The sequence below is a fragment of the Stegastes partitus genome, unplaced genomic scaffold (genome assembly GCF_000690725.1).
Source record: "Stegastes partitus isolate 25-593 unplaced genomic scaffold, Stegastes_partitus-1.0.2 Scaffold2303, whole genome shotgun sequence".
Classification (NCBI taxonomy): Eukaryota; Metazoa; Chordata; class Actinopteri; family Pomacentridae; genus Stegastes; species Stegastes partitus.
The window spans coordinates 7,862-26,256 of NW_007580034.1; the positions used below are offsets into that span (position 1 = coordinate 7,862).

The 18,395-nt window shown below is 43.2% G+C and overlaps 1 pseudogene; it reads right to left on the bottom strand.

Annotated features, from left to right (window-relative positions):
- Positions 1-448: 448 nt before the first annotated feature.
- LOC103374614 (complement C3-like) overlaps positions 449-18,395 on the bottom strand; it is a 22,221-nt pseudogene continuing 4,274 nt past the window's right edge.

The window sequence follows — 18,395 nt, forward strand, 5'->3', positions numbered from 1 at the left end:
TGTCATAACAAAGACAATAGTTGGCCATTTTGTCCTCTACTTATGTCAACTTGTCATGACAAAGACAATGGGTGGTCATTTTTCCCTCTCCTTATGTCAACTTGTCATGACAAACAGTGCTAACCTAGCCCAAAAGGTGTCATTATTTACCGAATGACACTTAATGACAGCCTTTGTGAAGCGTTATTCATGTTAATGACAGGTGTCATGTCACGATAATGACAGTGTAATGTCAGTCTTATGTACACCCCTTCAAATAAAGTGTTACCATTCATTCTTTACAGTGCAGTTGCTTATTGACATTTAATTAGAAATATTGCATGGAACAGCCTCAGTGGCTAAAGAGGGCCATGTCTATGGAAATGTTTGCTTGTTTGGCAGGTGACTGAAGCAGTCAGGCTTAATTATGATTACCACATACTCCTCCTGTCTCAGCTTAACTCAAGTTTTAACTTACTGCCAACTTTGGATTTTCTATCTCCACACAACAGGATAAGTCGGCAGGAAGAGGGAAAACAACGAGACTGGCATCACCAAGTCTGTAGGGAGTCCCAGAAGCTGCGTTGGTCTCGAACAGCAGCCCGGCATCGTAGAAAACACTCATACCGTCCTTCCTTCCACCTGGTGTGCAGCCGGTGTTGTACTTCTCTACCACGTTCCACACCTGCAGCGTGGAAGTCATACACAGAGAAATGCAGAAAGACAAGGCTTAGTTTTACTCATGTGATGCTGGAGCATGTTTGATACTCAACTCCTCTGTGTTTTACATTCTAAATTGTTCTCGAGCAGGACACCGAACCCCCAGTGGTCCACTGTGTAGATGTGCGTAATAATGATGGAGCATGTGATCAGCTGCAGCAGTGTTTATTCACCCAGGTCTCAGCTATACCACGAACGTACAAACAGCACCCAGCATGTCTAGCGCCCCCCACGTCATCACGCTGCGGCCGTAACCATGACAACTGTCAACACAGTCTCACAGTATCACAGTGACCATGTAACATCTGAAAGCAGATTTTAGGGAACATAACCTTTGAATGAAAATCAGTGGCGAACAAAACACAAAATATGCAAGAAGTGCACAAATAACGTAGGTGCAGAAACTGTAGTGAACCACTGGAGATATTTTGGATACAACATGGATGCAGAGTACATAAACTGTAAACACGGATGGTGGAACACTATGATATGCAATAATCAGAACCTTGCATATAAATCTTTCTGCCTACCATTTCCCCCCTTACAGCAGCAAGAAAAAAAATCTAGTCAGTGACGAAGTCCCTGTAGAGAGAGTTTGGCTTCGACACTCTTCCATAACGAGTGACAGCCATGGGTCCCTGACGTTGTGATGCCACCGGGCTGACTGCGGCTTGGTGTGGGCTTGGTGGAGGTGTGGCGACAGCAGGTGGGTCCTCTGCCGTGGACATGTAGGTCTCCGGCGTCCGAAGAAGGTGCCGCCTGTTCCTTACATACATGGCATCACCAGCCCTGACCCGGTAACTGTTTGGTTGTGATGCCTTACTGAGCACCTTCGCTAACTTGTCGTGTCCCCTCTGTGTCTGCATCCTCACTGTCTGGCCAGCTTGGAGTGGAGGCAACAACTTCGAGGATTTGTCATAGTGCATCTTGTTTCTCCACCTTGCTTGTGTGAGAGCCGCGTGCACCTGCGTCTCCACCTTGGGTGAGTACATGGCTTTGGTCATGGGAACGAAGGCTCTGGTGCGTCGAGAGAGTAGACACTGAGCTGGCGACGGCAGGCCATCTCCAGGCACATTGCGCAGGCTGAGGAGAGCTGCATCAATGTCCGTGCCATCACGTGCACATTTCTCCAGCAGGTGTTTTGCTGAGCGTACAGCTCTCTCGGCGAGCCCGTTGGACTGTGGATACAGGGGGCTGCTGGTGACGTGGCGACAGTCCCATTTGCGAGCAAAGTCCTGGAACTCCTTACTCGTGAAGTAGGCAGCGTTGTCTGTCATGAGTTGCTGTGGAACCCCGTGAGTGGCAAAGTGGCGTTTGAGCTTGGATATCAGTGTAGCACTTGTTGTGTTGGAAAGCCGGTCCACCTCAAACCAGCCTGAGTATGAGTCCACGAGGACGAGATGCTCTTTACCTTCCCACTCAAAAACATCGGCTGCCGTGAGGGACCATGGCAGGTCGGGGACGTCGTGCAGCTGAAGTGGCTCTTTAGGCAGGTGTGGCTTGAGGGCGTTACAGGGGGCACAACGGTTCACCTCTCTTTCAATATCGCTGTAGATGGTGGGCCAGACGAACGGCAGCAGTCTTGGCCGGGTCGGGCTTGACGCCGTGGTTGGTGAGCAGATGACCCACGTATGCAACTTCTGTGACCCTGAAACGACATTTTTCTGGATTTAATTTGAGGTTGATGGCCCGTATTCTGTTCATAACTTGGCGAAGACGCAGGTCATGTTCCTCTCTTGACCGACCCCACACCAAGATGTCATCGATCACAATCGCACATGGCTGTCCCTCAAACAGCTGTTCCATGCATCTCTGGAAGACCTCACTCCCCGTTGTGATGCCATACGGCATTCGTAAGAAGGCGTAACGGCCCACAGGAGTCATGAAGGTTGTGAGTTTAGAGGATTCTTTGCTGAGCGGCACCTGCCAGAAGCCACATTTAGCATCCAGAATGCTGAACATCTTGGCATCCGGCATATCAGCGATCACTTCCTCCACAGTTTTCATGGGGTGGTGGGGCCTGAGGAGGGCCTTGTTAAGGTTGATGGGGTCGATGCACAGCCTCATGCTGCCGTCTTTCTTGCGTGCAGCCACCATGGCTGAGACCCATTCAGTTGGTTCCTGTATAGGTGTGATGACCCCCAACTTGGTCATCCGCTGCAACTCTGCCACGATCTTGTCCTTCATTGCCAGCGGCACTCGCCTTGGGGCGCATATGGTGGGGTGCACAGCCTCATCTAGGCGCATGTGATACACAACAGGTAGTTTGCCAACTGTGTCGGTGTCAAAGAGGTCCTTGTATTCCATCAGCTCCGGCGCCTCCTGCTGGACGACCGCATGCACCTCTGGACCAAAGGTGACATATCCTAGCTTCACACTGTCTCTGAGACCGAGTAGGGGCTTGACATTTCTGTCAACGACTTGAAACTGCAGCAAACCACACTTAAAGTTCACACTTGCAGTACCAAGAGTCTGGATTATGTGGCCTCCATAAGCCACAAGATTTCCTCTTTTGCTGAAGTTGATGTGTGCGTTAGGATCAATGGTCTGGAGGAGAGAACAAGATATGACGTTGCATTTGGCTCCAGTGTCGATCTTGACAGTCAGTCGCTTGTCGGTGTTGCTCATGGACAGTTCTGCAAATCTTTCGTCGTGCACATGCATGCTGTCTGGCTTGTCTATGCTCTCACAATAAAACATCTCTATAGTGTCACAGTGGAAGACGTCAGTTAGCTCCTGTGTTGGCTGAATGTCAAGTTCACTCACACGTGTGTATCCGCCGCTGCGCACCTTGGGAGGAGAGGCCTGCGCCATCCGGCTTGAGGGAGAGGGCCTCCCAGATCTGCAGCATCTGGCAAAATGGTTCATCTTTCCACAAGTGTTGCAGCGTTTATTGAAAGCTGGACACTTGTTGCGGTCAGGTGTGTGTTGTCCACCACAGTTTGTGCACGTGTTGAACTGCACCACACACACATCAGCATCCTTCTTTAGCTCTCTGTTGCCTTTCTCGGACTGTTCATGAAGCATGCAGATTTCAATGGCGGAGTTCAGCGTCAGAGTCTTCTCTCTTAGTAGCCGTGCACAGACGGTGTCGCTGTGAATGCCACAGACCAAACGGTCCCTGATCAGTTCATCATGTAAGGTTCCAAACTCACATTTCTTGGCCAATATCCTCAGCGTGGAAACAAAAGATTGGATCGACTCGTGCTGTCCCTGATTAGCAGTGTTGAAAGCATGTCTGTCCATAATCACGTTTTTTACCGGCATGCATAGTTGCTGGAACTTCTCGACCAGGACGTCGGGGTCCTCGGGATCTTCATCCTCCTCGAAGACAAACATGTCGAATTTATCCAGTGCCTCCGGCCCGGCGAGGTTGAGGAACGTGTACGCCCGCACTTTCTTGCTAGCGGTCGCTAGCCCGGCGTTGCTGTATACGCGCCATTCGCGCCGGAATTTCTCCCAATTGCGTGCGATGTTTTCATCAAAAACGAGCGGGTCAATGCGGCGGAGTCCCTGTGCCATGTCTATCTGGGTTCGGCGTGCTTCTGACACCATGTAGATGTACGTAATAATGATGGAGCATGTGATCAGCTGCAGCAGTGTTTATTCACCCAGGTCTCAGCTACACCACGAACGTACAAACAGCACCCAGCATGTCTAGCGCCCCCACGTCATCACGCTGCGGCCGTAACCATGACAACTGTCAACACAGTCTACACACTGCAATTCAAGGCACTGGGGTTGAACTGCAGTTTGGATATATTTGTTTGGATATAAAGCATTAACTAATCTGCTGCAGGACAAATTTAAGCTGAATAAAAAGTCCCAGAAGAAGTAGTGGTATCTACTTTTGAAATACAATAACGTGACAGTATGTGAGCTTTAAACCCTTTTCTAATATTTTCATTGCAAAGGTCAGAAAAAAGAAATTGCCTTTTTTTGAGTGAGGCGATGCTTGTTGTTTAGAGTGTAGACGCCTTTGTCAACTGCCACCAGTCCCACGATGGCCTCCGGATCTCCTGTGACTTTCAGAGAAAACGTGTTGCGAGGCATGTAGTACGCAGCAGGTTTTGACGATTCCAGCTTCAGCTAAAGGATAAAGGAAATTCCGATTGTTAAATCAGCTACATAAACATAACTTTGTATGAGTGTCCACTTAAACTTTGATACGTCATATCACTCACCGAACCCATGCAGGATTCTTTCACGTCCACCCAAACAGAGTCTGATACCACTTCGTTGTCGCTTGGATGGTAGTAGGCGATGATACGAAACGACGGCAGCATGTCTCGGGAAATGACAACCATCATGGAGAGCAGAAGTTGACTTTTTGCCTTGTAACGGCCATATTTCACCAGCTGACCTCTGCTGAGGATCTAGAGATAGAGAACTGAACATCATCCAGTGTGCACGTACAGTTTAGGACAAAATGATTATAGTAAGGGAAAAATATCAAAATCTGGCAACTAAATCGTTACCAAACAATTTCTTCACCAATATGTTTCTAAAGGTGTGTAATAACATGTCTTAAAATGTTGAAGTTCAACTCCCGTGGGAAACCTTTAAAAAAACCCGCTGAAGTTAGGGTATTTAAATAATTGTTGAAAAATCTTTTTTTTTAAATCAGGCCTAACAATTGTTTTTAATTACTTGATTAATGACAATGAATTTACCCAAAATAAAAAGCAAAAGCATGTCTTCTTAATATTTCAAGATTTTATTCAAACATCTCTTGAAAAACAAAACCAAATTTTAACAAAAATGTTAAAAATCGCCCAGTCTTCACTGGTAATCTTGTTAACATAACATAAATCTCTCCAAAAAAAAGTTAAAGCAAGAGCTTGCTCAATTCAAGCAAAAAGACATTGTGTAACCTGTGCAATTTAGGTATCACTTAATTTTTTTTTTTTCAAACAGTGCATTCTTATCATTTTTCTTATGCAACACACACACACTCACTCACACACACACCCAAGTGCATACAATCTCTCTCTCCCCTCTCCTTCTTTTTCTCTCTCCCGCTCCCTTGTCATTTTACAGTAATGCAATTTGAGTAACAGTTAACAGGGATGTGCATGGATTCAGGTTCTTTTTGTGGTAAAAGTCCTCCACACTGCTTTGCCTGACCCTGGAAAAGACACATAAAGCACATTAGCATAAAGACAATAGTGCCACATTTTACAAGTCTGGTCTAAATTCCACATCACTGCTGTTATGATATTAATAATAATAGACCATATTTGTCTGACACCGGTTCAGAAAAATACTGGACCTACAATTCTAAAGGATTGCTGTGACACAGATTAACAGATTAACACTGTATGTCATAAATTATGACATGGAATTATTTCATCACTGCAGTAATGTGCAGTTAAGATAATAACTGGCAAATGCTTTTTTTTTTAAAGTGTGAGGTTATGGAAAATAATTGAAACGATTTACAGACTAACAATAGTCTGTAATGTTAGTTTAAGCCATCTTGTCACGCATACAGAGCGGTTAAAGTAAAGAGAAAATAGAAAACCGACGGATAATAGCGTTAGATGACGCATGGTGTAACGTTACGTTACCAAACAGCAGCGGTGAAGAAAGTACTTTTTAAAACTATTATCGCTTATTCAGGGCAAATAATCAACATTCACATAATCAATTTTAAGTGACTAACGTTACAGCTTTCAGAAACACGTTTTGCGTGTGGATAGTCCTAACATGCTTTGGTTGGGAAAAAAGTAAACAGGACTGACGTTGCCGGTTTGCTGTCATCTTGGCACAGCGCAGCGGGATGCTTCCGCTTCAAGAGTTCATTCATTGCAGTCGTACTACTGTGATAAGCCATTTCTATCTTGCAGAGTTTACATATCACACCGCGGCTGGGTCTTTGCTTGAAGTATTCCCACACTTTAGATAAACGTGGCTGAGTTTTTTAAGAAAGCACATACTCCCGCTACAGTGCGCCCGCTGACGCACGTTTTACACGTCCACGTATTTACGTAATCAATCCGATTAGGTCCACGAATCGCATCGCCGCTAATTCTGAGTTGATTGTTAGCCTTTGTATTTCACCACAAACAGTCCTTTGTGGAAAAATAATTTCTCTCATATTCTACCTTACATTACATTGGAGTCTAGCAATATGGATGAAGACGTTACACCACCTATGTTCAATTGCTTTATCTGTGCAGGCCCGGATAAACCAGCTAAGAGGCTAATACAGGCAACTCCAAAAGGCTACTCTACTTTTTTGAAACACGCTGAAGCTGTAAAAAATGCTACAGTTGTGGAATGTATAAAGAAGGTTCAAAAAGTAGGAAAACTGAGGTACCACATGAAGTGTAAAAATGATCTGTACAACAACTTCATTGAGATCACCAAGAAGGCAGCTCAAGCATCAAAGGCAGAGAAAGATTCATCAAAGCTGAAGAGAAGATGCACTAGCTACGAGTTCAGTGCATGTACTTGCTGTAGTTCTAGGAGTTCACAGTCAGTTCACCTCTTGTATAAGAATGTATGCATTCTTTGCAACCAACCCGCTCAGCTCTACAAAAATAATCCAGCAGAAGCTAGAAAGAAATATAGAGTGCCAGATAATTTGACTGCAGATAAACTGAAGGCAAGCTTGCTGAAGACAGCACGGAGTCGCGGGGATGACTGGGCCACTGAAGTTGCTGGACGCCTGGAAGGGATCAGCGACTTGGTAGCAGAAGAAACACTGTACCATTTGAGCTGCAAACTTCTTTTTGAGAGAGGTGACCATTACTCTAAGACTGAAGAGGAAGGAAAAAGGAAGAGAGGACAGAGGAAAATTGATGAGGAGCGAGAGGCAGTTTTTATTGAATTCTGTGAATGGTTTGACTCAGAATTAGAGCATGGGGTGATGACGCTTGACCAAGTCCATGAAAAGCTGCAGGAGTTTGATCAGTCACCAGATAAGAGTCTCTCTTATTCAAAGTATTAGCTAAAGATAAAACTCCAAGAGAAATACCATGACACCTTGTATTTCACAACACAGTCGAGAAGGGCAGATGTGCTCTGTCTCAAAGATGGCACAGACAGCATTCTGCAAGAGCATCATGCTAATCTTGAACATGGAGATGAGAAGACTCAGATCATAAAGACAGCACTCAAGTTCATATGCAATGACATTGCCATGATTGATCTAGACCCGAAGTCATACCCCACCACACACAGTATGACTGACATCAACAGTCAGCTGGCACTTGTTCCTGTGAGCCTTCAGATGTTCTTGAGACCGATTGTCAAGACAGACGAAAGAGTTGCCGTTTGGGGACAGAACTTTATTAAGGCCTGTCGACCTCGGTCAGGAGTATTGCCACATCAAATGGGGCTTGCAACACAACTTGATAATAGATTTGGGTCAAAATGGATGCTCAACAAGTTACACCGGCTGGGATACACTGAGTCTTACTCGGAGACACAAAACTACAAATACTGCTTCCTTAATAGCAGGAGTAGAGATGATGCCCCAGATACTTCTGGCACTCTTGACACCATTGTGGAAGAAACCGATGATCAGATCAGTGATGAGGTTGCGGTTGATGCTGCACTTGAGGATCAATCAGTGATGACAGCCAGTGAAAGTGAAATGTCGAGTAACGATCAGGTGGTCTCTATGGAGGTTGGGGAAACAAACAATGCAGTCACTCAGTTTGTTGGAGACAATATAGATTTAAACATTGTCTCTATTCATGGAAACACTCCCTTCCACTCAATGGGCTGGATCAAAGCCACTTCTCCGGCATCACCTTTACCAGATCCACAGACAACAGCAGGTATCCCCAGGGTGAAGTTGAAGGCACTTGACAAAGCTAAGATCCTACGAAGAGCTGAAGTGAAGATTCTTCCATTTACCAGCAGGAAACAGACAGGAATAAACACCATCATGTTTCTCCCCATTGCTGAGCTCTCCTCCTCCCTGGCTCATGACCAGCCACTCCTCACTCCGGGCGACACACTCTGGGCAGCGGGGTGGGTGATCAAAGCCCACGATCCTGATTTCCCACACTCCAACTGGAATGGCTGGATGAAGAGAATCCATGCATATGATGCAAAGCAGAGCACACAGATCGACTTCCTCCCAGTCATTGAAGGTGACCCTCATGACCTCAACACCATCTTTACCACTCTCAAAGAGTGCATACGGCTCTCTGCTGACAGAGTTGCTATAGTGACCTTTGATCTTCCGATTTGGCTGAAGGCTGTGGATATCATACAGCAGGCAAATCTACCTGTCATTGCAAGGTTGGGTGGATTTCACCTGCTGAAGTCGTATTTTGGATCAGTGGGCAACATCATGCAAGATTCTGGACTACTAGAGGTGATCCAGTTGATTTATCCTGGAAGTATGACAGCCAACCACATCATGGATGGAGGATGTTTTGACAAGGCAATCCGTGCTCACCTCCTGATCGATGCAGCCATCTATCAGCACGTCATGAAACTAGCCTTCACTGAGAAGGAGCGCAGTGACATGAGGACCTTCATGGAGAAGGTGGCTGATGGGAAGATGGGAGCCAGACACACAGATCCAGCAGTGGCAGTGTTTGAGCAAAGGTTTGAAGAAACCTTCAAACGACTCGCAGAAGGAGGAAGAACACCTGCACTCTGGGTGCAATACCACCACATGGTAGATGTGATCAAGGCCTTTATCAGAACCGAGCGACTTGCAGACCACAACGGGCATCTGTCCTGCATTGTTACCAAGATGCTTCACATCTTTGCCGCTGCAGGCCATCATCAATACGCCAAGGGTGCACGGCTGTATTGTCAACTCATGAAGGAACTCGAAACTTTGCCTGCTTACAAGGACACCTTAGAAGGTTTCACTGCCCACGGGAACCACATTGTCCGTTACTCCAGCCATGAGTGGTCCGGCACTTGGTGTGACATGTGCATTGAGCAGACATTAATGAAGGCAGCCAAGTCAGAAGGTGGACTGAGCAGAGGGAGAATGAGAAACAGTTTTTCTGGCCACAAATGCTGGGTGCTCACCCTCAGTCATTTCTCTGATGTCAACCAGCGGATGGAGGAAGACATCAGTAAACATGCTTCACTCCACAGAGACCTTACCCAGACACAAATGAAGCGAGATGCAGAGGCAGTTGAACTTGCCCTAAAATGGTTTGAGGAGAACAAGCCATTCGACAGCGATCGAGACAAGGACTTGCTTGTGTCTTTCTCAACAGGATTCACAAGCACCAGAGGTGACTCAGTCAATGTTGAGAGAGCAGCTGAAGTAGGAATGCAGATGCAGATCAGGTTGGATGGACAGTCAGTGATGAAGATGAACAAGGCAAACAAGGCAGACTTTTCAAATACAAGCCTGAAGGCGTTAACTGATCCACTTGACCTCACTAACCAACCCTGCTGCACCCTGGTGATTGATGGTGGGTGGCTTCTGTACATGGTGAAGTGGGAACAACATCAGAGCTGGCAGGAGATCGCCAACAGTTACCTGAGCTACGTGCGGTGTCTGGGCCGCTGCTCCCAGAAGATTATTGTGGTCTTTGATGGCTACAGCAGATCACCAAAAGATCATGACCACATCCGGCGTACTAAGAACTCCTTCTGTGATCTCCAGATTCGACCGGATATGTTTCACTGGACCCCAAGAGCAAAGTTCTTGGACAACACTCATAACAAGAGTGAGCTCATCCACCTCCTCTCTTCAACCTTCCGAAAACATCACATCACTGCAGTGATGGAGCAGTGTGACAATGATGCTGACACTTCAATTGTGAGAGAAGCATTGACGGCTGCTTCAGATTGCTCTGTTGAGGTCAGTAACATTTGTGTCTGTATTTTCCTTCATCAACTACTAGATAGAGGGGTGGGTGGAGTAGTTTAAAAAGAAGAGAATTCACATTGTTGAAAACTTTGATCTGTTTTTAAACGGTTAATTATGCTTTGTATATTTTGTTCTATTTTCAGGTGAGGGCAGAAGATGCAGACGTGCTGGTAATGCTGGTGCACCACAGCTCAAGCAGCCACCATCCACTCTTCTTCACCACATCAAACGGCTCTTACGACGTCCGAAAGATCCAAGAATCTCTCTCGGAAAGACAGAGGGGCTACCTGCTCTTCTGTCACGCCTTCACGGGTTGTGACACGGTTTCTGCAATTGCTGGCCATGGGAAAACAACTCTGACAGGTAATAATGATAATACTACCATTGCTTTGACAAATAATAATTATTACTATTATTATTATGATTGTCATCATAGTAAAAATATTTTAAAAATAATGATAATAACAATAACAATTGTATTTCTGTGTCACATTATACTTGACACAAACCTGGTGCATTTTTCCAGGTTTTGTGCAGGGGACATGGATGAGTACATGGACATCTTCCTTGACACAGAAGCCACCAAGGAGGCAGTGATTCAGGCTGGTACTGTGATTTTCCAGTACATTTATCATGGACCAGATACTGCATTGGGTGAAATTCGATATAACATGTTCTCAAGGAAGGCAGCGGCAGGAGTGATCAAACCAGAGACTCTACCTCCAACAGAGGGGGCAGCTGCTCAGCATTCACTCCGTGCCTACCTGCAGACCCGGGACTGGATCCTCCTACAGAGCATGTCTCTGAACCCCAGTGACTATGGGTGGACATTAGGTGTACATGGGTATGAGCCAGTTCCAACACTGGACCCCATGGCTCCTGAGGAGCTCCTGAAGTTCACAAGCTGTAACTGTCATGGAGATTGCAGCAACCGGCGGTGCAGCTGCAAGAAGAATGGGGTCACATGCATCTCGGCCTGTGGAGTGTGTAAAGGCATCACATGCAGAAACCGCAGTCATGTTGTTGTTGAGTCTGAAGAAGACGTAATCAATGACTGTTGAAGCTTCGGACATTGTGAATGAGAAAAAACGGGGTATTATATGTGAAATAAAAAATACTGTGAATGTAAATGCAAAGGTGGGTGTGGTCTTTTTCAACAAAGGAGTGTTTGTGGTGAAATATAAATGTTAACAATCAACTCAGAATCATGAACAAACCCTGATTTGACCCCTCATAAGTTACTGAAGGCCCACTTTTAAAAAACTGATTTTTCGTCAATCGGTTATCGGTACCCTGACATGAGCAGGGTTTTTTTAAGGTTTCCCACAGGAGTTGAACTTCAACATTTTAAGCCATGTTATTACACACCTTTACAAACATATTGGTGAAGAAATTGTTTGGTAAAGATTTAGTTGCCAGATTTGCAAAAAATCCCATAAAATGCCCTTACTAGAATGAGAAAAAAACGGGGTATTATATGTGAAATAAAAAGTACTGTGAATGTAAATGCAAAGGTGAGTGTGGCCTTTTTCAACAAAGAAGTGTTTGTGGTGAAATATAAATGCTAACAATCAACTCAGAATCATGAAAAAACCCTGATTTGACCCCTCATAAGTTACTGAAGGCCTGATTTTAAAAAATCAATTTTTCATCAATCGCTTATCGGTACCCTAACTTGAGCAGGTTTTTTTTAAGGTTTCCCACGGGAATTGAACTTCAACATTTTAAGGCATGTTACTACACACCTTTACAAACATATTGGTGAAGAAATTGTTTGGTAACGATTTCGTTGCCAGATTTGCAAAAAATCCCATAAAATGCCCTTACTCTTAGTCTCTTAATGAATACAGATTTCTTTTACAAATATTTCCAAAGTGCTTCTTAACGGTGGAAACACAGCATTTCTTAACACGATAGTTTTCCTTAAGGTGTTGTTAAACACACGCAGTAACAGAATTATTTCACACAAACCAAAAACTACAAGGGTATATAGAAGGGTATATACAATATTATTAACTCCCTTAAAAAGTGACCTTTCATTAAGCCATAGCAGAAATTATACAAATGATGTGATTTAGCTTAGTAATACTCAAAGCTTGTAACATAAAGTTAAGACAAAGGATTATCGTCCCATATACACACAGTATTACGACTGACACTATATGGAAAATATTTAGGCACCTGGCCATTACACAGACAGACTGAAGTATTCTAGGGACAACGTGGAGAAAAAGAGCGAATACTAGAAGCATGTAATTTGATCAGATGAGACAAAACTAGAGCTCTCTGGCAACAAAGATGTTGCCTATGTTTCAAGAAAGAAGGGGAAGGCACATAACACAAAGGACACTGTCTCCACAATGAGCATGACGGCGGCAGTATCATGGTGTGGGGATGCTTCAGCGTATCCCGAATTGTGAAATTTCATTAAGGTGGAAGGAATTTAAAAAAAAAAAAGAGTATGGGAATATTTTGATAGACAACATCAAACAGTTGGCAGCAAAACTGGGTCTGACTTGAATTCTATAGAAAATCCGTGGGGTGAAGCGATTCCCAGGGTCCATGCTAGAATACCACTGAATGTGGAGGAGTTTAAAAGATTTAAAAGATCCCAATGAGCTGGGATTCCTCAGGAGTCGTGCCTGAAACTTGTTGCAAACTACACCAAATGGCTGCAAACTGTTATTGAGCAAAAAGGATACAGTACTGAGTATTAGCATCAGGGAGGCTAATCATTTTGACCTTGGTATTTTTATTTTTGAGTTTAGTGAAATAATTTTGTTTCTGTGTGGAAAATAAAAACAAGGTAAGCCTCCTAAATGACACTAATATGTTTAGAAATGCTGTGGTAAAAATGTGCCACTCTGCTAAACAGTGTTTGGGAAATGTTTGAAAAAGAATGACATGTTCCTAGGGTTTGCTAATAATTTTGTCCTCAACAGTGTCTGCACGAAGCAGCCCACATACTCAAGCACAAACACATGGGTGCAAAACACACCAACTCACCAGGTATGTGATGTCAGTTTGTTCATTTTTCTGTTTGTTGAAGTTGAGGTTGACTTTCAGGTTTTCTCCTGGATTTACTTCAGTTGCGTCGATGCAGAAACGTTCCAATCAGCAAACTTTTATTTTTTAAAAAGTGCTATTTGACACCCCTCGGATGTCATCTCACTTTGTACCTATGTGGATGTAATTGTTGTCGTTGGAGCGGTATGGGAGAGCTGTCATGTTCGCTGATGCTTGCTTGTCAGGTGAAATGCGAGAATCTGCGGTCTTTGCCTATTAGTACAAGTAAGCATAAACATACAAGTTACGTAAAGCAATGCACATGAGAGATTACCACCTGCAGCCAACGTCAGCTACGTCTAAACACAAAGTTATTAGCTTGGCTTTATATGATGCAAAGTGACATTCTTGATGTTCACATGCAATCCAAACCATCCCTAGAATTGTGTCAGACATGGAAACTCCAATGTTACCAGATAAGCTCATCTAACAGTTAAGGGGTCCAATGGTAGAAAATGCAAATAATCCAAAACAATTCTACCCAGTCCAATGACTTACTGTGATTGTCAGAGGTTAAGAATCTTCCACTGTATTGACGGTGAGCCTTGCCATGCCGTTGGCTTCGGTGTAGCCCTGCACCTCACCAGGTGCGATCACCACTGGAACACCTCTCACCGGAGTGTCGTCAGGATTCGTAACTCCGATCTGTCGGTCAAAAAAAAAAAACACCCAAGAACAAACCGAAAACTTCTTGCATGTGAAGTGAGAAATTTGCAGCACTTTGGATTTCAAAAACAACAATGTCTGTGATTCAAGCAATTTGTGTGCAAATGCATGCGATATACTTTACCACGACATCGAAGGACATCCCTGGTTTGAAATATCTGGGTGTTTTCTGGAAGTGGATGGTGTAGGGCGATGTGACAATCTGGATACTGTGCAACTCTGCTTCCACCATTTCACTACCTGCACCAGTAATTAGAGAACATTACTGATCCACACAATATTAAGATGTAATTATTAGTACAAAATTTCATCACCAACATTGATCTAATCTGTGTTTTAATGTGCTGGCTTGAAGTGCATTTTTTTCTAGTTGAACTTGAGGCTGTGGAATTAATAGTATACGAATAGTATTTCACTGCTCAGTTGTCATGTTCATCTTCAGTATTCTACTACTGAATACAAAATAATTATATTTAATATAGGTAAATGTGTGCCATGAATCCAGTTAAAGTGGGTTTTTTTCTGTTTTAGTACACAAGGTACACCTATAAAAATATCAAGTACTTGACAATAAATAGTACGACTTTAATTGTAGCTTATCTTGTTCCTAAACACAGCACATACAATACAAATTAGAGCCGAATTGTTGTTTGTATTTATACTCTGATTGGTTTAGATATTTACAAAGTACAATTAAACTGGACCAACATATTTATATTGATAAGTGAAGATATAAGTTTTGAAAAAATAGATTATAGAGGGGGCTGCAAGGTGGCGCAGTTGGTAGCACTGTTGCCTCGCAGCAAGAAGGTTGCCGGTTCGCGTCCTGGTGGGGACACCGGAATCTTTCTGCGTGGAGTTTGCATGTTCTCCCCGTGCAGCGTGGGTTCTCTCCGGGTTCTCCGGCTTCCTCCCACACAGTCCAAAAACACGTTGAGGTTAATTGGTGATTGTAAATTGTCCGTAGGTGTGAATGTGAGTGTGCTTGGTTGTCTGTCTCTAAGTGTGGCGACTGGCGACCTGTCCAGGGTGTCCCCTGCCTTCGCCCTAAGTCGGCTGGGATAGGCTCCAGCCCCCCCGCGACCCTAATGAGGATTAAGCGGTGTATAGAAGATGGATGGATTATAGAGGTGTTTCCAATATTGTGTCCAGCCCATAAACATACCAGGGTAACTAACTATTAAACAGTAATGATAATTTTGAATGTTGTGTGTTGGCACCTTTCAAAAAAAGAAAAAAAACAAACAAACCCAAGGACACCTTATGATACATTAAAGCATCGTGTCACAAGTGTATTTAAGTTCTGTACTACAGAAAAAGGTTTGTACACGATATATTTAATAATACATAGTTACATTTTTAAAAAAATATGTAAATATCATAGCTTGAAAAATGATTTGACAAAATTGTTATATTTCGAGCATATCTATATTAAAACTGTGCATTTAAATACAATTAATATCACCTGTTTGTATGTCAAAATGAAATAGTCAAGTACATTTATAGACTGTCCTCAGTAAAAATGGCATTTTTAAAAAATGCTTTAAGACACATGATAAGCAAATAACCATGATTGAGCATTGCTGCTTTATATAACTATACAGCAAGACAGGCTTTTACGGTTTGAATCAATGACAGGAGAGTATGTTTCAAATTAAAAATATATACATTTTTCACATTTAGACCACTTGAAGGAAAACACCAGATTTGTATTCAAAAGATCTATTTTGCATCTACCACTAATTTAGATAAAAGTACAAGAAAGTGTGTTAGGTCATTTGGAAGTATACTTACATTAAATCTTATTTATTATAGTTTTAATACATTCTCATTCACACACACACTTCCTCTCTCTGTCTCTTACCACTGTCTGTCAGCACACTAACAGCGACATAAATGGAGCGCCCCACCAGCTCCAGGATGTTTTCGAAGGTCTGTATGATGTGCTCTCTCTTCAGGGTGACCTCTCCTTTGCCTTTCACAATCTAAATGTGACCAAATACAAAAATGTATCTTGAAATACAGTTGGCGGGTACTTTATGAATCTTAGAACTTGCAAGCTGCAAGGCAAAGGTTGAGATTTGTGCTTGTGTGTTAAATTGCAAAGATGTCTGCAAAAGAGCAAAAAAAAAAAAAGTGTGAGGGAGAAAGAGATGGAAAAGATGGAGTCAACTAGCACGTCGACAGCGATAGAGGAAAAGTGTGAGTATGTACCTGCACTCTCTGCAGCGAGCTGGGAAAACTCCTCTTCTGGCCCTGATACATAACCCCAAATACTCCATAGGCTGATCCGTCCACCTCCTCACCAAACAGATACCTGAAAGTAAGTGGTTGGTTTGTTTCTCAATATGGTGTAGCAGAGCAGACAAAATAGCTATGATTAAAAAACAAAAAAAACCCCTTTAAACTAGGGGTGGGACTTTGTCGCGTTAATTACGATTAATTAACTACAACAAAAATAATGCATTAAAAAAGCTCCGGCGGTTTCTGTGCTCGCTGCAACATGCTTTGCATTCAGGTGGTACCGTAAGCTTGATGTGCTTTGGTGGGATGCAAAAATTAATTAATCATAATTAACGCTTTAAAGTGTATTAGAGGGGGGACTTTAACACGTTATTTTCGTGTTAATTAATGCATTAAAGTCCCACCCCTACTTTAAGCAAACCCCATCAATCTACCAATCAAAGCCCCAGTATAAAAGATCTCCACATACATAGCTGTGATGTCGATGGTGAGCTCGGGATTGTACACGTAGTAGAAGGGGCTCCATGCCTCAGTTTAACCTCAAAACTGGGCAGCACTGAAAAATCAAACACATGTTATTGTCCGGCAGCAAGTGAGACGCAAGCAAAAGCTTACGTTTACAGGTTTATAGGTTACAAATAGTGAAGATGTCTGCTGAAACTCACCGTATTCTTTGATCTCAAACTTTGCAGAGAAATTCATCTGTGGTTTGTTGTGGAACCTCGTCACCACTTTCCACAGTCCAATACTACGAATGCTCAAACACACAGGCGCACACACACACACACAAATTGAGATTAGCTATTTACACGAATAACACTGTTTAGCATCAGTGGTCCATATTTTAACTTTTTAAAAATTTTTTTAATTTTTTTGGTTTTTAGGTTTTCTCAATTGTTTAAAGTCCCCATGTGCTCAACATGTGTGCTGCTGTTGCTCCAGTTGAATGCATTTGACTCTTTGTGCTTCACTGTGCAGAAGGGTGTACAGTCGTCCTCAAATGTATTCATAACCTTCCATTAAAGAAAAGGCAAAATTCACAATAGTCACTCAAATAACTAGAAACTGAAAAAAGGAATAATAAATAAAAATTTGCGAGATTCTAATTTAGTGAAAAAAGGCCTGCAAGGTGGCGCAGTTGGTTAGCACTGTTGCCTCGCAGCAAGAGGGTTGCTGGTTCGCATTCGGGTGAGGACATCTGCGTGGAGTTTGCATGTTCTCCCCTGTGCAGCGTGGGTTCTTTCCGGGTTCCTCCCACACAGTCCAAAAAACATGTTGAGGTTAATTGGTGATTCTAAATTGTCAGTAGGTGTGAATGTGAGTGTGCTTGGTTGTCTGTCTCTAACTGTGGCCCTGTGATAGACTGGTGACCTGTCCAGGGTGTCCCTTGCCTTCACCCTGAGTCAGGTGGGATAGATTCCAGCCCCCCTGTGACCGTAGTGAGGATTAAGCGGTGTATAGATAATGGATGGATAACTTAGTGAAATAAGACATTGCTTTTGAATTGTGGGTGAAAAGAATAATTAAAACAATCCCGGACAAATTAGAGCACTTTGCTGATGAGCAGTGGGCCAAAATCCAAATACCTGTCAACAGGTGCAGACGTCTGATTAAGAGGGAGGGTATGAATACATCTGAAGACGACTGTAGGTATGCAGGTATGTGCAAAAACTTACACTCAAAGGCTGTTTTCATATCCGTCTGATGAAAGAGGAGGAATATTTATCTGCACTGTAAAAACAACAACAACAACAAACCATCAAACAGCCCTAATTTTATAGAAAATAATTTAAAATGTTCTATAACATTCTGTTTTCTCCTTTTCTGTAAAATTAGACAATATCTGCTAATTAACAACCCAACAGATACTTTGGGTATTACGTCAATAATTCCAATTGACATTTTATTCTTTCCT